The sequence below is a fragment of the Lissotriton helveticus genome, chromosome 8 (genome assembly GCF_964261635.1).
Source record: "Lissotriton helveticus chromosome 8, aLisHel1.1, whole genome shotgun sequence".
NCBI lineage: Eukaryota > Metazoa > Chordata > Amphibia > Caudata > Salamandridae > Lissotriton > Lissotriton helveticus.
This window is the reverse complement of record NC_136069.1, coordinates 1,366,951,560-1,366,972,206: the sequence shown is the minus strand read 5'-3', so window position 1 is coordinate 1,366,972,206 and position 20,647 is coordinate 1,366,951,560.

The window sequence follows — 20,647 nt, the reverse complement described above, 5'->3', positions numbered from 1 at the left end:
AAACGGTGTGGGCAGGTTTGAGCGTTTTTGCCAGGGCTGCTTTTGCTCTTTCTTCAAGCCCACAAACGTAAAGGAATCAACTAATATTTGCACTGCTCTTCTTTTCTAACTGGAGGGAATGCACATGGGCGTTAGATGCGCTGGTGATTTCGATGGTTCGACTGTGATAAATAAGCCTGATATAGCTTGAAATCCAAACCCAGAATGTCCTTGCCATGCATTGCTTTATGCATGTGTGTTTGAAGCTGGGCTTTGATTTTTCCCAAGTCAGGTCTGAAAAAATGGTCAAGTGATTCAACCTAGAAATTTCTGTCATTATGTTTCTAGTTTAAAGACATGGCATTTTCTGTGATCATCAGTACTCCACATGCAGCCATTCTGAGGCTTTTCAAGAGTGCATTCACATACTGAAGACGCCCTCGCTTTCAGCTTCCGACGTTAGCACTCCCACGCCCGTAATAGCGCCCCCTCCCTAAGTAATCGTACCACTTTCTATTGTAAAATGCTTTTGCTCTGGCCATGCCTGTCTCTCGCACTAGATCGCGTGCAAATCATTAATTTAATTCGGAGGAAAAGTAGCTCTTTCTGTACAAAAAAAAATCATGTTAAAGTTGCCCTCTTTTTTTTGTTCTATGATTGTTATCTTGCTTACTAAGCCAAGCAGTGTTTAAATAACACATTAGTGTTATAAAAGTGATGTGCATAAATGTTTTTGCTTTTAATCTACAAATGATCACAATAATTCGCACAGATTAGGAACGGGTAGCGTTTTCAAACACTGAGAGAAAAATGTGCCCTGTGCAAGGAAGTTTCACCCCACACCCACCACATACCCTGGGTTTGCAGTAAAAAAAAAGTCTGTATTTGTGGCGATTAAGCCTCTCAACCAATGGACCCATTGCCACTTAACGTCCAGCATTATTGATAGCTACAGCCCTGTTTAAGTGTCAAGGGCTGGTCTGAGACATATGCGGTTGATGAATTAGCAAATGAAACCGCTTTCGAACATGTTTATTTAACTAATAAAGAAATGCCATTGTTTTAGTGGATGACCAATTGCAATGACGCCAAGATAATTCATTATTAAAAAGACGTTAGCTTTGGTTGCACTCTTTAAGAAGAAAGTAATTTGTACAGGTTAGGACGGCAAACGTTCTTTGAACATAAGATTATTTTTTTAATTAAACAGATAGACTCTGTTGCTTTCCTTTCTTGATTTATTACCACTGACAGACATTCACACTTGAAAAGATGTAGCTCAAACCAGAATTCAGGCATGAGATAAATGTATTCACGTTTCTGTATTATCTGGTAAATAAACATCTAATTAAGCTTTAAGAATTACATTCGTAATGAATAGTAAAAAAAAAAGATTTGGTAAACATTTCAGTTTGTAGTCTTACAGAATTGAAACAAGACAATAGAACAAATGCTTTACTCTGCGATCAGCCACATCCTGCAAAGCTATGATTACAACTTATGAATCAGTGGTGAAAAAAACCCAACATATGTGACCAATTTAAGAAATCTACATTTGAGCAGATCAAGCACACAACACAAAGAAGAGGCAGAGTGTGGTGTCCATAAATATTTGAAATATTTTTGTGGAATGTTGTTCCCCTAAGTTACTTTGTTGCTTTCAAAAATGTGTCAGCCAACTCAGGTTTGCATGGGGCATTGACAAGCGGCTGAAGATGATGGTCGCTCCTCTCTGAATGCTGCTGCATAATTCAACTACGCTCAACAAATCCGTCATCATCCTTGATACAGAGGCCAGAGTAGGTGTTCATAGGGTTGGGCAAGCCTTCAACCGTTCCCTAATACCTCTACTGAGCCTCATAGAGAGGAGAACAGAACTAATCAACCATGGCCCACATTTGCCTCTCAAAAAGGGCTGAGGCCATTTGGTGAAAGACCGACAGAGGGGCTTTAGCTGGCGAAGTGAGAGGCAGGTACAGGGGCATTGGAGTGCCCACTGAGCAGGGTTTGCTATCCAGCTGGCATGCTGTGAGCACTGCGGATCTGAGGACATTTGCTGCACTGATGGGTGGTGGTGGGCCTGAAGGAGAGAGAGACACGGAGAAGCCTTGCAGGGCTGGTGAGGGACTGATATGTTTGGAGCATTCCCAATGCTGCTCTCATCTAACCTTGGGCCTTGCTGAAAGCACTGGAGACCCACAGTCACTGCAACCCTTCTCCTGCCCACTGCATGTGATAAGCTTGGGTGTGGGAGGGGCCTACTGGCAAACTTGTAAGACTCAGACAAATATTAGTTGAGTGGCCAAGCGAAAGTCATGGTTCTTCTAGACTATGTGCTAAAAGGTAAACAAAAATGCTGCTTGTTTTCCAAAGTGATTTTTGAAGTTGTGAGTGATGCAAATAAAGTATACTCCCCAGCAAAGTAGAAAGTCATATACAAGGGCAAAACTAATCTCTTTAGTACAACTGAGAATAAGGGAGAGTCCACAGAGTGAACACCAGTTGAACACATGGGTTGGAAGAGGCAGAGAAGAAAACATCCATTCGAAAATCCAACACTTAAAAATCCAAGAATGTGCAATTCCTCCTCAGCAAAGAAGGACAGCTCCAATGAACCTGCTTTGGTCCAGTAGCATACATGACGGCTTGCCAGGACTAATGCTGTCTATATGAATAAACTAAAGCATACTATAATGCTCATTGATGTTGCTTCTACATACCCAAGTTTGACCTTTATTTTTTCCTTTTGCTTTCTTTGGGTGAATTTTCTTCTGGGTTTCTGGGGGCGACAGGTGGGGGGAGTTGAGAGTGGGGTTTCATGTTCTAGATTCGGCTTTTCTAGTGTTAGTGCTACAGTTGCCCTACAAATCAGCCCCAAGTGAGACAAACACCTTATGGTTGGGTCTTAAGATAGGTTTGACAGAGGTGATGCAGGATTTTATCCTGGACAGCCAACGGCCTTCACAACTGCATTAACAAAGGGTCAGTCATCCAGTCTGTTCAACGCTATGCACAAGGTGTACTTTTCTAGGCCGGAATGGCTTGGACAGAATGTTCCATATCAGCTTCACCTTAGGTTCAAGGGGTATAGCTATTCTCCTTCACAGGTCATTCCCTATCGTAGTAGGTGGGGATGAGTTGGATAGTCATGGCAGATATGTCTTGATATCAGGTGTGGTGTAGGGGCAGACTTGGTATTTCCTTTGGATGTACACTCCATCAGTGCTGTTGCACAACACCCTTTGTCAACTTACTTCTATTTTACCCCACACAGTCTCGGGCAAGCTCATAATAGGAAGGGACTTTAATGCGGTTGTTGACCCTATGGCAGATTACATGGCACCCATATAAACAATTTGCACAAAAATGGCTAAGCTTGTCCAAAGGAGCCTAATCAATGCTGGGCGCATTAGGCATGCAAGAATTTGGCATCAACATACTTCTTTGATGCATTCAGATCACACATTGTCCATTATTTCCTCCCTTTAATGGACGTAGAGAACATGACAAGTGTAGACATTCTGACAAGAGGAATCTTGGATCACTCCCCAGTTCTTCTTTGTTTAAAGGGTGTATTTCCAGCCATTCGAGACCGAGGAGGCTACGTAGTTTGAGGAGGCAACACATATCACAGAAGAACTTGATGCAGACTACAAGACTCTATATGTCTATTGGCTGGTTCTGGAGAGGGAACAAAGTAACTGATTGATCACCGACCTACCTGTCAGGCAACTGCTGCCCTCATCTAGAGAGGCTTTTGACTCTCCTATAACAACATAGGAAATAGCGAGCTCATAGGGGAGCTGAACTCTGGGAAAATCCTGGATTTAAGCAGGTTTCCTAGTAGAATTTTATATGAAAGATTTGCCTCCATGGTGTCCCCCACTTATTGTCACTGCCCAATTAAGCTTTACTGGATATAAGGCTAACATATTAGTGAACCCAAAACCAGGGAAATGCCCCCAGCTATGCCATGCTTCTCCATTACTCAATATAGACACATAAGATCTTTGTGCAGATCATTACAGGAAGATTGGTCAAAGTGATTAGATCTGTAGTGCATGAGGATCAACATGGCTTCATGCTAGACCGAGATACTAGGCATTGTATCGGGCTTGGTTGCACTTAAAAAGAAATGTGCCACCTAATTAGTGGCCTATGTCCGTAATCTCTACTTGACCCATTGGGCCCAGGTGAGGACCAATTGAGCATTGTCAGACCCCTTTCTCAATTAAGAGGGGCACCAGATAGAGCTCCCCCTCTCTCCTTTCCCTTTCTCCACCTTCGTCATCAAAACACTCACAAAGTAGCTATACTTCAATGCTGTATTGCTTTATCTTTATGATCTGTCCACCATAGAAACCCGTATGTAAAGTGTATAATTGGGGGAAGCTCTGCCCACTTCAAATCTTTACAGATCAGGTTATGTATTTAGGAATATATATCTCCCTGTCCTCCCAAATGAGATGGGAGGCAACATAACACATCTACCCGAAAGAATGTGCCGACATCTGAGGAGGTGGATGTATTTTCCACTGCCTGTCATTGGGACAATAGCAATGATCAAGAAGTTTGCACACCCCCGGTTACTGTACATTCTTTAAAATGTTCCCTTGGAAGTTACAGCACACACTTTCCATAACACCAGGGCTGCTTACCTGTGCTTCCTATGGGAGGAAGGTCAGCCTATGCTGGCCTTCATCAAATGCACCATGAACCCATTTGAAAGTAGGCTGAGGGACACAGACACTCAGTTTTATTATTGCATTGCACACAGGACATTGTTCAATAACTGGCTCTTTGGAGAAAGGAAGAAGCCAGCCTATCGGCTTGTTTTGAGGTAAGGGGCCCTTCACTTGCTATGCAGCTCCAAAGTTCCCGCCTCTTTAGCCAAGGTTAGGAAAGTACAGGGCATATATATGAGTGAGGTTGCATCGTGCTTGCATCATGCAACGTGGTGCATGCATGACGCAGGCCCAAAATGCAATTTATGAAGGCATGCAAGGCCACCTTGGGTATCCTGAGCGACTTCATAAATCTAGAGTAACGCAAGGCAGTGCAAATCGTTGTGGTGCGTTACTTTACATCAAGGAGGCATTCCATGGGTGCTGCGTGGGTGTTCCCATGCAACATCTATGGATTTTGATGCATTCCCAGTTTTTCCAAAACAGTTAGACCTGGGATTGTCCCAAAATACTATGCCTTCCCACGTGAGGAGTAATGAGGAGAAATGTCTTTATTTCTCCTTGTTACTTCCTCTTTCTATGTGTGTTGCATTCTGCAGCACACATAGAAAAAGGAAAATGCCTCAGGGGATTGTTGTCATGCAAGAAGGTGGCCCTTCCACAATTGTTTAAGAGTGCCTGCTTCGGAGCTAGGCAGCCAAAACAGTGCCAGCGCAGGGGCAAAGGCAGGATTGTGACATTCTTTTAAATATGGTAAATTCCTGCTTTTTCACATAGACAGCAATGTATCTTTCTGCATTGCATGACTTTGCCATAAATATGGCCCCCTATGTGAACCAGAATGTTTTTGCTTTATATTATTCGGGATATAAATCCCACACAAGAAATCCAAATATGGGCAGGTGACTGGCTGACGACTCAAAGAGGCCCTGGGAGTTCAAATGTTGGGACAGCATAGGCCTCACCCAGCTGGGAGATATTTGGTTGGGCACCTATATGAAGTCATTTGAGGAGCTTAGAGGGTAATTAAAATTCCAGAAACACATTGTTTCTGGTTTTTGCAATTGAGGCAGATCATTGAGCCCCTTTGCAGGCTCTTACACCAAACCCAAGCCCAATTGCACATTTAGCTTTAACACAATAGGTACAGTCTTCCGAATGGTTTGGAAATGCCCTATTATTAAAAAATTCGGATCTGAGCACTCTCCGACAGCTGTCTTGGCTACGCCTCTTCAGCTTACTCCAGGTTGGCTTTATTGGACTTGCTAAATGACTGAGGGTACTGCAGAGGCAATCACTTTTTGGGTTGGATGGGGTGTGTTTTGTCATTGTGTGCTGGTGGAGCTCTAGAGAGGCGCCATCCCTTGGAGATTGGAGAAGGGGAATGCATCACTGCTCTATTATAGGGAGATAAGTCTACAGGGCTACAGTTTTTTTTTCAGAAACACAAAGAGATTTTGGGAATTTGGAGGATTGCTCTCAGACATGAAAAATATAAGGTCTCTCATTCCCGCCTAATCCGGTTGCGGATGAGGCACTGACTCATTCACTGATACGCTGCACATACCTGATGAGGTGAAGCGTGTATGTGTCCTGATATCGTCCACAACTGTACTATCATATACGCTTATGAGATAACAAAATATACTTAAACATGTTCATCTTGTAATTGTTACAGTAGTAGTTGGGGTGGAGGAGCAGTATGTCTGCTGTTGCGGAATTGTTACTTGTGAAAACGCAATATATAATTATTTAAAAACACACAGGTTCTAGCCTTCTGCTATGAAAACGTAGTGGTTTCACTACACAAGAGGAAATCCTACCCATTAGAATGCATCTTCAAGGCTGTACGTGTACTGTCGGGGACTCTGTCACTCTGGCATTGTCAGGTGATGTGGCTTCAGTTAAAACATTACAAAAAACTTTACAACTATATAACAACAAATTATACTGAAATATAAAACTAACAACGCATAGCACTAAAACAATATATACAAAAAATTGTCAGAGCACAGTGAAAACAAACATTACTTTGTCAGAACAAAAATACAAACAATATCAAAGAAATGAATAACACAAAAACTTAACAAACATACTATTGCAATAATTGACAATTAATTATACTAACATTCATTGTTACTTCACATCAGGAACTCCTCAAAACTCTTCTGATTTCTCTGTGATCTCTCAGAGTTATGGATTTTTCTTTTCACATGCCACCCTCCAGTGATCATCACCTAGCTTTCCCTTGTTTTTCTATTCGATCCATAGTTGGGCTTTCACCACTTTTTTCGAATCCATACATTACCATCACTCAATAGAAAGGTGTACTGTACTTGTTCACCTTGTTCACCTGGAGAGGATCAGAATACTTGGACTCCCCTTTCCTAACTCTCTGTCCCTTCTGCAAGCAGACCCAGTGTTCTGGCCTTCTGCCCCCTCATCACATCAAAAGGTGATCACCCCATCACGTAATGAGGTGTGGTGCGATATGACCTTATCAAGCTCCTCATGGCCACTTTTCCAATCTTGTCCTTTACTCAATGCTAACTGTAAACCATATTTCAAGTACTATTCCACCTCCCCACAAGACTACACTTTGAGGCTAATATACTCATGATCAAATATGCTCGACAGCCTGGTCTTTAAGAAATTCACTCATGCACTCCGAAATGAAATGGACCCCACTATCTGACACCATATATTCTGGCACCCCTTCTATCATGAACAATTCCTTCAGGAAACCAATTGCAGTCTCAGAAGTGATTTAATGATGAATTCTCCAACCATAGTTTATCAATATGTGTTTATTGGCATAGATGGCGATAAAGGTGATACAGGTTTGAAAGGCCCAGAAGATCGGCACAAACTGCCTCCAGGATTCCACTCCCTTCATCATCACATTCCATTACCAGCGCTCCAAATTACAACCATGTAGCACTGAATAATACACTACAAACAATATACATTATGTTAAACCTAAACACCACAAGTGTCAACAATCTGAACGGTGGTCCAGCAAAATCACAGATGCCTGTATGAAGCTTGCATAGTTATCCCCCAGCCCAAAAAGAGCTGAGAGAATCCTTATCACAAGGTTTGGTAGCTTTTGAAATCACATTTAATAAATCAGAATTGGCAGCAATTTATTTTTGTGTGATTATATATCCAAGATAATCAATCTCTGTTTTTAGAAACGTACACTTTCCAATACTAACAGTCATACCAACGTCCTGTAAAATGCTTAGCACTTTATCCAAATAAAATTATGCATTTCAAGGCTCTCTGTGTAGATCAAAATATTTTGTTTGAATGTTGTACACCCTCAATATCAATACCATATGCATCCATGCATTTTTGAAATACAATGGCTCCAGAGGCCAAGACAAAAGTTAAACTCAGATACCGATAGGCACTGAATAGAGTAACACATGTGGTACAATCACATGACTTCTCGGTTAAAGCAATCTGATGAGACACTGACTTAATATCAGTTCTCGAAAAATATTTAGCACCAGAAACAGCTGCAAGCATATCCTCAATTCAGGGCAATAGACAAAAACCACGGTGATATTTCTGTTCAATAATCTCAAATCAGCACAAAGATTGTATGTCACCCAATTTGTTTCAAGCTATCACCATAGTAGATATCCATTCAGCACCATCTGTTGATTCAATGATGCCCTCACAACATAACTTGTTCAGATATTCCTTAAGTTCAGTGTGAAAATTACGAGGTACTGTCTACACTTTATGTTGTATGGGAATGGCCCCTTTTTTAAGTTCCATTTTATGCTGAAAAAGCTTCACTTGGCAAACCTTAGAGCTAAACACAACTTAGGGCCTAATTACTATAACAGTGGTCCATCAAACCGATGTTGCGGTGGTGGTCCATGGATCACCAGATTGGTGGCCCATCCATTGTATTATGAGTACAGCAGTTTGACCGCCACTGGACCGCTGCAACTACTGGGATCCTTGATCCTGCGGCGGTGGCACAACGGTCTGAGGCTGCAATATAGTGCGGTGCCGCAGCGGCACAGCCAAGCATATTGTGACCGCCAGATTGGTGGCCCATCGTCTGTATTAGAAGTACAACAGTTTGACTGCCACTGGACCACTGCCACCACTGGGATCCTTGATCCTGTGGCGGTGGCACAATGGTCTGAGACTGCAATATAGTGCGGTGCTGCAGCGGCACAGCCAAGCGTATTATGAGTTTCATCGCTGCCTTCCTTTTCATGGCAGTGAGCCCAACATGAAAAGGGTGGTGGTGAGGACAATCAGGGGGCCTTGTTAGAGCCCCCTTTCTCCAGCAGGCACACGTTGCCCCCCCTGTATTTTTGCACTTCCTGTTCCTGTACAGTAAGAATGCACAACATTGTGCATTTCTTTCTGAGCAGGAACGGTCTGTGATGGTCTCATGGTGGTGCATATCTAAGTCACACCTATGTGCCTTAGATACGCACAACATTGGGACCTCTGCAGCAGAACTGCCTGACCTCGATTCCAGCCAGAATCCTGCAGCTGTTCTGATAATGGCTTTGGCGGTCTTTCAGTGGGGAGCTGCGTGGCGAACAGGTATAAGACCCCAATCTCATAATCAGGCCCTAGGTTTGCCTATTACCTAAAATGTTAATACAATGTGTTAATTATGTGAACAGTTAACAGCGTCAAATTAAAATGCTCCAAAACCATTATGGCTTCCACGTCAGTGTGTAAGATTGCATATGTCGATTTTGGCAGAGGAACTCGAGCACACAACTCACTGTGGAAATCAGAACTCAATGCAGCATGACAGCACACCATAAGACCATAGGACGGTGACTAGTAAACATTAAAGTAGTCATGAGCCTATAATCACAGTTATCCTTTGCAAGTGATCTAGTGATGGTCATTCACTACTACACAGGTAAAAGTTTCAAAGTCAAATAAATACAAAGAAAGTCGATTTATAGGAGTCATTACACAACCAACTAGCTGCTCAACATCCTCAGTGGGTTTATGATATTACAAAGCTAAGGGCAAAGTCAGGTTTGTCACCAATTGTCAAGTAGAGTAAGAGTAAAATTCATTTAAACAGCTGAGCATGGATTCTTTATTCTCTGGGTTTTGTTTCAGCAGTAAATAAAGCCCACAAAGGAACAGGAATGGCAGCGACTCTTATCTCCTCCACACCTCCTTCTGTCATCCCAACTATCTCAAATAGAACTCTATGAATATTCTACTTCTATAACACTCTCTTATAAGAGAAAATGACACCAGTACCTTTAATGCAACATACTATTAAACTTAATGCAAATAAATTAAGGTGAAATACATATACATCGAGATATAGTGTGGAAATACATTAAGGTACAGTACAAGTTACAACAAATTTAATTTGGTCAATGTGATATCAGAAGTTAATGAGTTCCCTTAACATAGTGTGACAAGATCTCACCTATTCTTGGATCTCTGCATGAAAACAGTGAGCCCGATTCACAGAACTAACTTAAGACAAAATCCTAAACTTACCACCATTTTAGTATTCACAGAAGGCACTTACTCATTTTGGTATTCACAGAAGGCAATTACACATTTCGGTATTCACAGAAGTTAGGAGTCCTAACTTTAGGACTCCTAAATGCCTTCTGTGAATACCGAAAGTGTTAAAGTTAGGATTTCTATCAGTTTAGGAGTAGTAAAGTTAGGACTCCTAACTTTAGGACTCCTAAAAGTTAGTTCAGTGAATCGGGCCCTATGTTTCTCAAGAAAGCGAAAGAAGCCCAAAATATTTTAAGACAAACACTTGACATATTTGTGTTGCAAGACATTGAAACAGTCTTCCTGGCAAATATTGGGCACATTGTAATTTATGGTGCTGAATTTTGCCTTTACATGAGTTTTAAGGTTTTGAGCATTTGTGAAGTAAGAGCTTAGAAACATCGTTGCTGCCCCCTAAGCATAATTTTCTCGGCTACCTTAAACTCAGGTGCAGAATTTAAATAAGCAGAGGAAAGTGTGAATATTGCCCCAATGAGATCTTCTACAACTAGGGGTTGAGCCACATGTGTTTACTTAGTAGATCGGGACTGGTGGGATTCTGTGCACTGACTATGCCAAAACAGTGAATACACTAGCCTAATGAAAGAAACGTGTCTATTGTAACTTTCCCTATCTGAGTCTGCTGCAACAGTAATACCGTTTCGGTAGAGAAAAAGCTTGGCAGCACTAGCTCAGAAACTGAATTAAAATAAAACACAATTTGTTTTTAATTAAATGGACGTGGGATGGAAGTTTTGAAGATGTTCTTACACTCATCTTTATCTGTCAAAGATAACTAACCATCAGGAGAGCCAACTGTTAACTGGGCTTTAGCATGATAACTTTCTTCTTTAGCAAAGAGGAATTTGTTCCATGGCCCTGGCTTTATGTGAAGTAAGGACAACAGAGAAGCATTTCCGCACTTCACCCTAATTGATCCCTTTACATTGTATTACAGGAGACAATTCTGCATTTGAAAAGGAGAGGGGTGTCAGAGAAGCTCAGGTGCACTGTTTCATCTTCTCAGTGACCTAGAAGTGTATGTGACAGAGGACATGGTGGTATACTTTGCCTTGAATAATCTAAGATTATTTTCTAATAGAAAAACGTAAAACAATTCTGTAGTCACTGTAATGCATGGTTTTAAGAGTCGATTGACATGGAAAAAGTCTAGCCTCAAGCAGTTTGATTTTTACAAAGGTACCTTGTGCTGTGCTCAAGGTACTTTTAAACAGGAATAATAGTCATGTACTCTTATTGTTTGCAACTTTGAGCATGCTACTACTTTTCCTTCCTTTTGACAGCAGTACAATATGGGGCATTTTCTCAAGGAATTATCGCCGAGTTATCGGCACTTTATCACAGCCAAAGTGGCAATAGATTTATTGCCCCATTCACAGGCTGGTGCTAACAGCCCATATCATCAGTTTACCTGCGATAGCAGCCACAAAAAACCACCACAGATGACTCCAGCAACTATCGCTAATGAGAAGCAGAATAGGCGTTCCCGTGCAAAAAGCTGCAAGAATACCACTCCGCAACATTCTCAACAACCAGCCCGATTGGCTATAAGATCCCAAAACGGTATGCACCTGTTACAACGCATTCGTTACTCCGCACTACCATTACAACGCGACTTTTATAACGCATACCATTACAACGCATTGCGCTGGGGGGCGCTATAGGATAGGGAATGGTATAATTTACTATCCAACACCTTCCCTAGGGTCCACGGGGACTGGAGTTAGAATAGTAAATTATACTTACCACTATCCAGCACCCCAAAGCACTATGCGTTGTAATGGTATGCGTTGTAATGGTCGCGTTGTAATGGTAGGTAGTTGTAACGGTATGCGGAGTAACGTCATACATCCTCCCAAAACAGGCAATAAGGTGTTTTAGCAGCAGAAATGTAACACCTACTCTTACCTGGTGTAAAGTTCGACGACAACCTGCACCAGAAAAGGGATCCCAGCCCAGAGCCACACCTGAAGAACAACAGATGCCATGGAGCTACTGATCACGCAGATGGGGCACCGAAGAGGGCCTCAACACCCACCGCCACCACCCCTGGACACCCCCCTGGGGCCTTACCCCGGGCACCCCCGACCCCCCGGACAAAGATATGTTACATTAACTTCACAAAGCAATGAACAAAACAATTCGGCATCATCGCAGGCTGCACACCCGCTCAGCACTTAAGGTGCCCCTACCTCAGTGCACTGAAAGTCACCGTCCCATGGCGGTGTGCCTGTACCAACCTCAGTGTATCCGGTGCCACCAAGTCCGTGCAACGCAAGTCATGGACCCTCTATGATTAAGTCTCGTGGTGCGGACGCCCTCATGTCACCTCCAGCACTGGGGAATGTGATGTTGCAGGGCCCTAGGCCCTCATGCATGAATAATAACCACACAGATACACCCCGATAGAGAGTGGAAATGGTGTCAAGCATATGCGCCCGGCCCTTTATATTGGCAGGGTCACATGTCCTGTGACAAGTGTGCTGTGTGCGTGTGGTTTGGGTGTAAACCAGCCATGAGGGAGTGGCTGTGGCATGCTGACAACTAGACCTGTGAGCAGCAGATCACTACAAGGAAGACCTGGGACATGTAGCGTTGTTGCCCCACCCTGTAAGTGTAAGCAGAGTGGGCTGGTCTGGCGTATGCCAGTCCAGCGTAAGGGTGTAAACAATGACCCTGGTGCTCTGGGCATGGTTCCATCCTGGGCTGGACAAGGCAGTAACAAATGCATGTGTCCCTGTTGTAGTACCGGCGCCACCGGGACCGCAATAGGCAATGTGTCACCCTGTGATTCAAGTGCCACAACATGGACATAAGGTAGCATCACTGACCATACATTCATCCATACTTCCATGCTTGAAAGATCAAAGACATGACAGATCTGTGTGAATATGAATGTTTAATGCACATTCAGCGGAGTGTTGTAGCTGGAGCAGTGCAGGGCCATGCAAACCCCACTTTACATTGTTGGTCTGTGGAGGGCCAGCCAGAGTCCTTCGGGGAATGACAAGTTCAACAGAAGGTGAAGAGCACAGTCCGCACTCTGAATGCTGTGTCATTGGTGACCAAACAGAATATGGCGGTCAATGTTGAGGTCCAAGGTGAGTGTGGCAGAGTGTATCGGGGGACAGTGGAAACTGATAATGCAGAGGGCAGAACGAAGCAGAACCCCTCCCTATGGCAGAGATGAATGCTACAGTTTTCTTCTTACCAGTAAGGCAGATTCATCCGCATTTTCGTCCTCTGCTGTTTCATGTGCCTCAAGTGTGGGCGGGGGTGTTCTGTCTCCGGCCCTGTGTGGCAGTGATACCTCAGGGGCCAGAAGTGGAATGTCTGCCGCACTGTGTGGCACTGACACTTCAGGGGGCGGAGATGTGGATATAGTGGTTGCAGCAGCATTCATCAGCACCAGGCCTTGCGGCAGCAATGCCGTGAGGATGGTCTTTAGGACATTGAGGAACCCAGCAACCTCTCAATGGTGTGCGGCCGTGGCAGCCGCTCTTCCCACCTGCGTCCGCTCCATGGTCTCCATTATCCTCCAAATGTGTCCCAACTCCCGGGTGACATCGCTGAAGCCACTCTGACTAGGCAGTTGTTTGTGTCTCTGAGTCAGGACTCCAGCAATGTCAGCCATGGTTGATTAGAGAGCATAGAGAGGATTATGGGTGTACGTTAGACACCCACGTATGGGATCTAGTTTGGCTGCCATGCGGTCAAACCCCACCTGCACCTGTTTAGCCAGCTGCTCCTGGCACCCAAAAACACGGCGTAGGAAGGCCATTTGGTCTTCCTGGGGTTCCTGGGAGGCAGCCGTGGTGGTGGGTGCTGCATGCTAAGTGGTCTGTGAAGGGGATGAGGTTTTCCCATAGCAGCTGGGCTACCCTGCTCCTGGAGGTGGGGTGCGGAGGCTGTCCACGAGCTGTTGGAGGGTGTCGGGTCGAAGGTGTGGTGGTCTTCTTCGTCATCAGAGAAGAGAGGTTCAGCCTGGATTTCCCTCTGCAATGTGAAGGCGAGATGCAGTTTAACATTGTGTTCACATGTATGTTGAGGCATTGTACATGTTTGCATTCAGACTGCATGACAGTGTACATTGTGACTGGTTGGGAGGAGCTGCCTATTTTATGCGGGACAGTGGACATTTTGACAACATCACAGATGTGTGTTTGTACTTTTACATCATCATCTCACATTTCCCTGCAATGCCAAATGTGATTAGCCAGTTTCTACACACAAGCGGCAGCAGTTGTGTCCTCTGTTCTGATGTGGACGTGTTGCGATTTGTACCACATTGTTGTCAGTGTTGAAATGCTCTGCCTGTTATGTGTGTGCAGCATTTTGGGAGAGTTGCACCTGCAGCTTTCATTTTGCTGCCCCTTCTCCCTTTCATGCGGTGTGCCTTTGACTTCTGTGCTTATACAGAGCTGAGATGTGTTATACTTGGGTACATTGGTCTCTTGGTGCGAGTTGGGGGTCTGGGGCATGGTTTGTCCGCAGATGTGCTCTAGTCAATTGTGCGTGTGTGCCATTAAGCCCATCTCCCCCGTCCCCCCATCCCTGGTCATTACTCACCCTGGTGCTATTGTGCTTGGTCATGTTGAGCAGCGACCGGTCCCCCAACTCCTGCCACCGTCTACCCACTGATGACTGTGGACACCATTTCCTCCATCTCTTCCAGGTCCTCTTGTGGCGCTGGACACCCACCTCCAGTCTGCATTTCTGCCTTCCGGTTATTGGCGAGTTTCTGCTTGGTTTTGCGCTTCACATCCATCCAGCGCCTCTTGACCTCTTCCATTGTCCTCTTCAGCACTACGACTGCATTCACAGTGTCCACAATGGACTGCCATATTCAATTTTTTGTTGCCAATGACACAGTGGAGGTGACGAACAGTAGTTGATGGTGTTCTACCACCTCTGTTATCAGGTTTCTGTTTTCTGCGTACTGAACCGCTTCTTCCTACTCTTCTTGTCCTTGCCCTTCCCTGACCCCGAAGTCCCAAGCTGGTCCTCTGGGGGGCTTCTGGGGTTCTGGTTGTCCTCTGTACTTGTTCCGGCTACCTCCATTGTGCTTCGCTGTTGTTTGGCTTTTGCTTGAATGTTTTTTTCTACTTTTATGGTGAATTTTCCTGCCTGACGTGTGAGAATTGCAGGCCTGTGGAAGATTATCGCAGATTTTTTCACTGATTTTTTTAATGCGATTGGGTCCATTGCAACTTTTTTTGCGTTGGGGTTTACTTTTTTATCGCCGTCTGGGTGACTTTATCACAGACATTTGACATGTTATCGTGAGACTATCGCATGGTACCGTCATGTTTAGAATACAATGTTAACACTGCGTTATTTTCCCTCAATAGACTGCAATGTGAAGAGTTACGTTTGGGTTCTTTTTTTGGGATAGTTATCACACTTTCTTGAGAATATCACCTCATGTCAAGTATCTACATTTGTGCACCTGCCACTTGTACTTTTCTCCATTGCTAAGTGCTATCATTTTGTTTGGTCCTGCTAGAGTTTTTATTTCATATCACTATCTCTTGATGACCTTCCTTTTAGCATAATCTATATATATATAAAAACAAAAGTATGTCTGTCTGTCTGTCTGTCTGTTTGTCCTTTATGCATTACTACACCATTCATCCGATCTCCATGAAACTTTGGGAAGTTGTTGAGTACACTCCCGTAAAGATTTCTGGCATAATAATTTTTTTTTTTAATTGGCCCCCCAGGGCCCTCATAATCTTTCGAATACTGATGTACTCACCAGACAGAAAAACAACAAATTGTGTATCCACAAGCACTCAAATAAATAAATAGAATTAAAACACCGTTCATCCGATCGCCATGAAACTTTGGGAAGTTGTTGATTACACTCCCGCGAAGGTTTCTGGCTTACCATTTTTTTAAATATCGGCCCCCCAGGGCCCTCATAATCTTTCGAATACTGATATAGGCACGCGACGGAAAAACAACAAATTGTGTATCCACAAGCACTCAAATAAATAAATAAATAGAATTAAAACACCATTCATCCGATCGCCATGAAACTTTGGGAAGTTGTTGAGTACACTCCCGCAAAGGTTTCTGGCATAAAATGTTTTGAAATATCGGCCCCCCAGGGCCCTCATAATCTTTTGAATACTGATGTACGCACAAGACGGAAAAACAAAAAATTGTGTATCCATAAGCACACGAATAAATAAATAGAATTAAAACAGCATTCATCCATTCGCCAGGAAACTGTGGGAAGTTGTTGAGTACACTCCCGCGAAGGTTTCTGGCATTAATTTTTTTTAAATTTCGGCCCCCCAGGGCCCTCATAATCTTTCGAATACTGATGTACGCACCAGACGGAAAAACAAAAAATCGTGTATCCACAAGCACTCGAATAAATAAATAGAATTAAAACAACACTTTGAAATGTTTTCCATATTACAATGAATAAGTTTCAATAAAAATGACACAATGTAAATTAAATGTTATCATAACGAGTTTCCTTGAATTTCCTTTCTTCGGAGATCGCAGCAACGCGCGACGGGTAAGCTAGTATTTTTATATTATATACTTTCACAAATTACCCTTAACCTTCTTAATAAATTGACCTCTGTTACAGCCCTTTCCTCTATGCTTCATGATTTTGTTTTCTTCTAAACAGAGGTTGTGTTTTGACGAGGGTATAATAGATAATTTCTCTTTTATCGGTGCACTCATTCAACATAAAGATAATTGGTTCCTTATTTGAGTTTGTACCCTCTTAAAGGACTTAAGTGAATTGTTTGATTCCCACTTTCCAGCTTTTCATTTTTTTTGGGGAAATATCGGAACCAGGTCAAATATATTCCATCACTTTTGTATTGTCCTTCCTCAAGGTATAACACACATCAGAAAAGCCGAAGGTTTACAGTAGACCACTGCATTTGCTGAAGCGGTGGTTCTGGATTTTTAATCTATGGGTATAACTATCATCTAAACACTGCCACTGTTTGTATGGATCTTTGTCAGTCAACATGAAGAAGAACGTAGGAGCTAGCATTTAAATTCATTTCCATACAGAGTGAAACCATTAGTCTCCAAAGGAAACAACAAGGAGTATTTACATACATTTGAAAATGACTTATTACCAGATTTTTTATGACATTAATGCACTAAGGAATCAAATTAAACAAATTAAGGTGTCAGCTTCAGAAAACCAAATAAAGGTCTGTGAATGAGAGAAAAGGAATGCTTGGTCAGAAAGCCCTTGTATTCAAGCTGTGGAGATCAGCAGAGGTGAGAAGGGTCTTCTTAGTTCTAAATCAGCAATCGTCTCTCCATAGCGACCAAGAGCTCTAGTCTAAGGAACACACAATATTATATTTCGTCAAAAACATTAATTTACAACATTTCAGCTTGTTCACACTCTCAGGAACCAATTAGTTCTCTCCAGACTCTAGGAGGAGGTATACCTCCCACATTTTCATGTCAAAATAATGATCCATGCGTAGCTAAGTCCTTCAATTGGATGTCGGCTACAGTCAGATCTTCCCACCAGTAGCTCTCCCACACTGGCACATTTTTCTTCTTTAATGAGAACCTCACTATGAGTCATATAATACATAACAAACAGCTATTCACAAGTTAACAAATAGGCATCTGGAAAAACACAGCATCTACAATGCCAAAACACAAAATGTGCAAAACAAACAAAGTTAAAATGTGCAGGCCTTTCACATGTAAAAGCCAACAATCAAGATGGCAATAGAAAAATTGTCCAACGTTAATATTTAAACATGTTAGCTTTGCTGCTGCACATAATGACTAGATACAGTCTTTCCTACACTTTATATGATTAATTTGCACAGATTTTTAGCAATATAAATCACATTTTACTCAGACATCTCTTAATTAGGCAAATAAAGCATTTTCACTCTTCCACATAAAATGGCTGAGGTGATTACACAACTATGTATTGGTAAAAGCTAGGGCAGTGAGCCGGGTGCCAACCACTCTGACCTCAAATTGACTGTGATGACTTAATTGCTGAGAAGGCAGTTGGAGTCGTATGAAAATTAAGCAATATGAGCTTGCTTTGTTCACCTGTTATCAGTAAAATGCTGCAATAGTTTACATATACTCACTCAGACAGATTGTAAAGAATAACTAAACATTATATATGTACCTCAAATCTGTCAACAGTTTGGGGCTTTTAGTTTAACCTAGATATACAGTGCAAATTTGATAATGATCACCACTACCAATGTTTTAGTCTAATTGAAGAACTTGGTTATAGTTGTCCCTAGTATACACAGTTTCTTAAAAAGAGTTGACAGTGGTTATTACAGATTACAAGCAGCTTGCATTTTATTTTCATCTGAGTAGTTTAGACTGGGCTGTGGAACCAACGATAATCCATTTAGTGGAGCATAGGCTTCAGGATGATCAGCAATTCATAGATTCAACATTAGTTTAGACAAGCCAAGTAGATAGGAAAACTCAAAGTCTACCGTTTACATGAAACTGCATCCCATAGAGTGACAATCTATCCTACTCTTTGGTGGAAATAATAGCAATATACGACAATGGCTAAACATCACTCACTATCATGTCTCCTTCCCGATGAACACTCAATTCAAATGGTCTGGCTGCCTCATTGACTAACCTCTTAATTCAAAATTAACAAGAGGATGTGTCAATGAGAAAATCCTTTGCATGATTTGAAAATGTCAGACAGTGGTTATTAATTAGGGGTTTTAGTACCCCTACCAACTCAGTAAAACCACTCTGGTTAGATCTAACAAGATCGCGAGAGAATCTCAGTGCTTTTTCTTTTTATCTCTGGTCGCTACTGTACTACCAGGAGGTCAGCATACCCAAAATAAGAACCCAATGATGATGTTGTCACGTTACAAATAGGCGGAAAACCAAGACACACCACCAAACCACCTATGTACGTGAATGAGGGTTTTCTTAGAAAGAACCAACAACTCATGACACTGGTTACACAGGTACAAGTGATCCATTCTCTTGTGATTATTGTATACTACTGTTCCACATCTAAAGGACATTCTAAATGTTCAAATTCTTCCTTAGTTTTTATTTGTCTTTTTTCCTCCTTTTTCAAATGTAAGTTCCCTAAACATTTACTTGTTGCAGCATCAATGTCTGCATTTTGATACCCTCAGCAAGCCTAAGCTGCAGAGTTCTTGCAACCAGAGCGGACTGAAGGAAGACAAGAAGTTGGATCTGCAGGTAGCCCTCAGGTCCTTTGAAGAGGTACAGAAATTGGCAGATTACCGCTGGAGAGGATGTGGTGGATAGCAATGAGGAAGGGAAGCACTGTCTGATGATGAGGAGATGGCGTATCCAGACCAGGGTCTAGGGGTCGATGGAGAGTTCCATTCTGCTCCAGCAAAAGCCATTGATGCCCCTGATGCTCAGGATGGAGCAAGGAGACAAGTGACTGCCAGAGGCATGTCCCCACAGGAGCTAAAGGACAGGAAAGAGGAGAGGAAGCTTAAATTGGAACTAGCCAAACTGAGGATGTAGGAGAAAAAGTTGGTAAATGAGCTTAAGGAGCTGGACATCAAGACTAAGCATGCAGAATCCAACAGTAGAAGGGGCAACATACCTAAAGTGTCCATGGAGTGGGAATGGTCCTCATACCAAAGGATGTGGTATCCAACTATGTGGTGGGAGATGACACTGGCAAATGCTTCTCAGTTAATGCAGTGGCTATAAGGGTGCACAGGGATCCTGGGGAGCACTGGGGGGCAGCTTATGGAGGTATATGCCCACGGTGGGGAGTGACACACTCCTTACACTAGAGGTGGAGGACCAGCCACAGTACGACCCCATTGAAGGGTATGCTTGTCAAGAAATTTGGGTTAACCCCTGAGTAGTATAGGCAGATATTCAGGGGTAGCCACAAACTTAGGTAATTTTCATGAACTACTCCAGCAAGGCACTGAAGAGCTGTGTGAGGGGCAGTAAGGTAGATGATTTCAATAGGCTGTACAACTTAATTATGAGGGAGCAATTGCTTGATATTTGTTTTCCAGAGTTGCGCCAGGAACTCTTTGATAGCAAGTTGACTGACCGTAGGAAACGTGCTGAGGCGGCAGACCTCTGGGACAGCACATGAGTGTCTAAAAAGGTATCTGGGGGGACTCCCAAAAGGGTGGCCAGAGTTCCCACCAGAAATAGGAGGGTGTTATGACTGTCATCCATAAGGTGGTCTTCCCCAAAACATTTTGCCCGATTACCTCCTCTTTTTGCTATATCTTTTTGTTGGCTATAGGACTCTGAGCACCTTACCACTGCTAACCAGTGCTAGAGTGCATGTGCTTCTCCCTTAAACATGGTGACATTGGTAAATAAATGATTGGCATATTTAGTTTACTTATAACTCCTTTTTAAAGAGGTATACCATATACGCAGGGCCTGTGATCTAAATGCTACTAGTG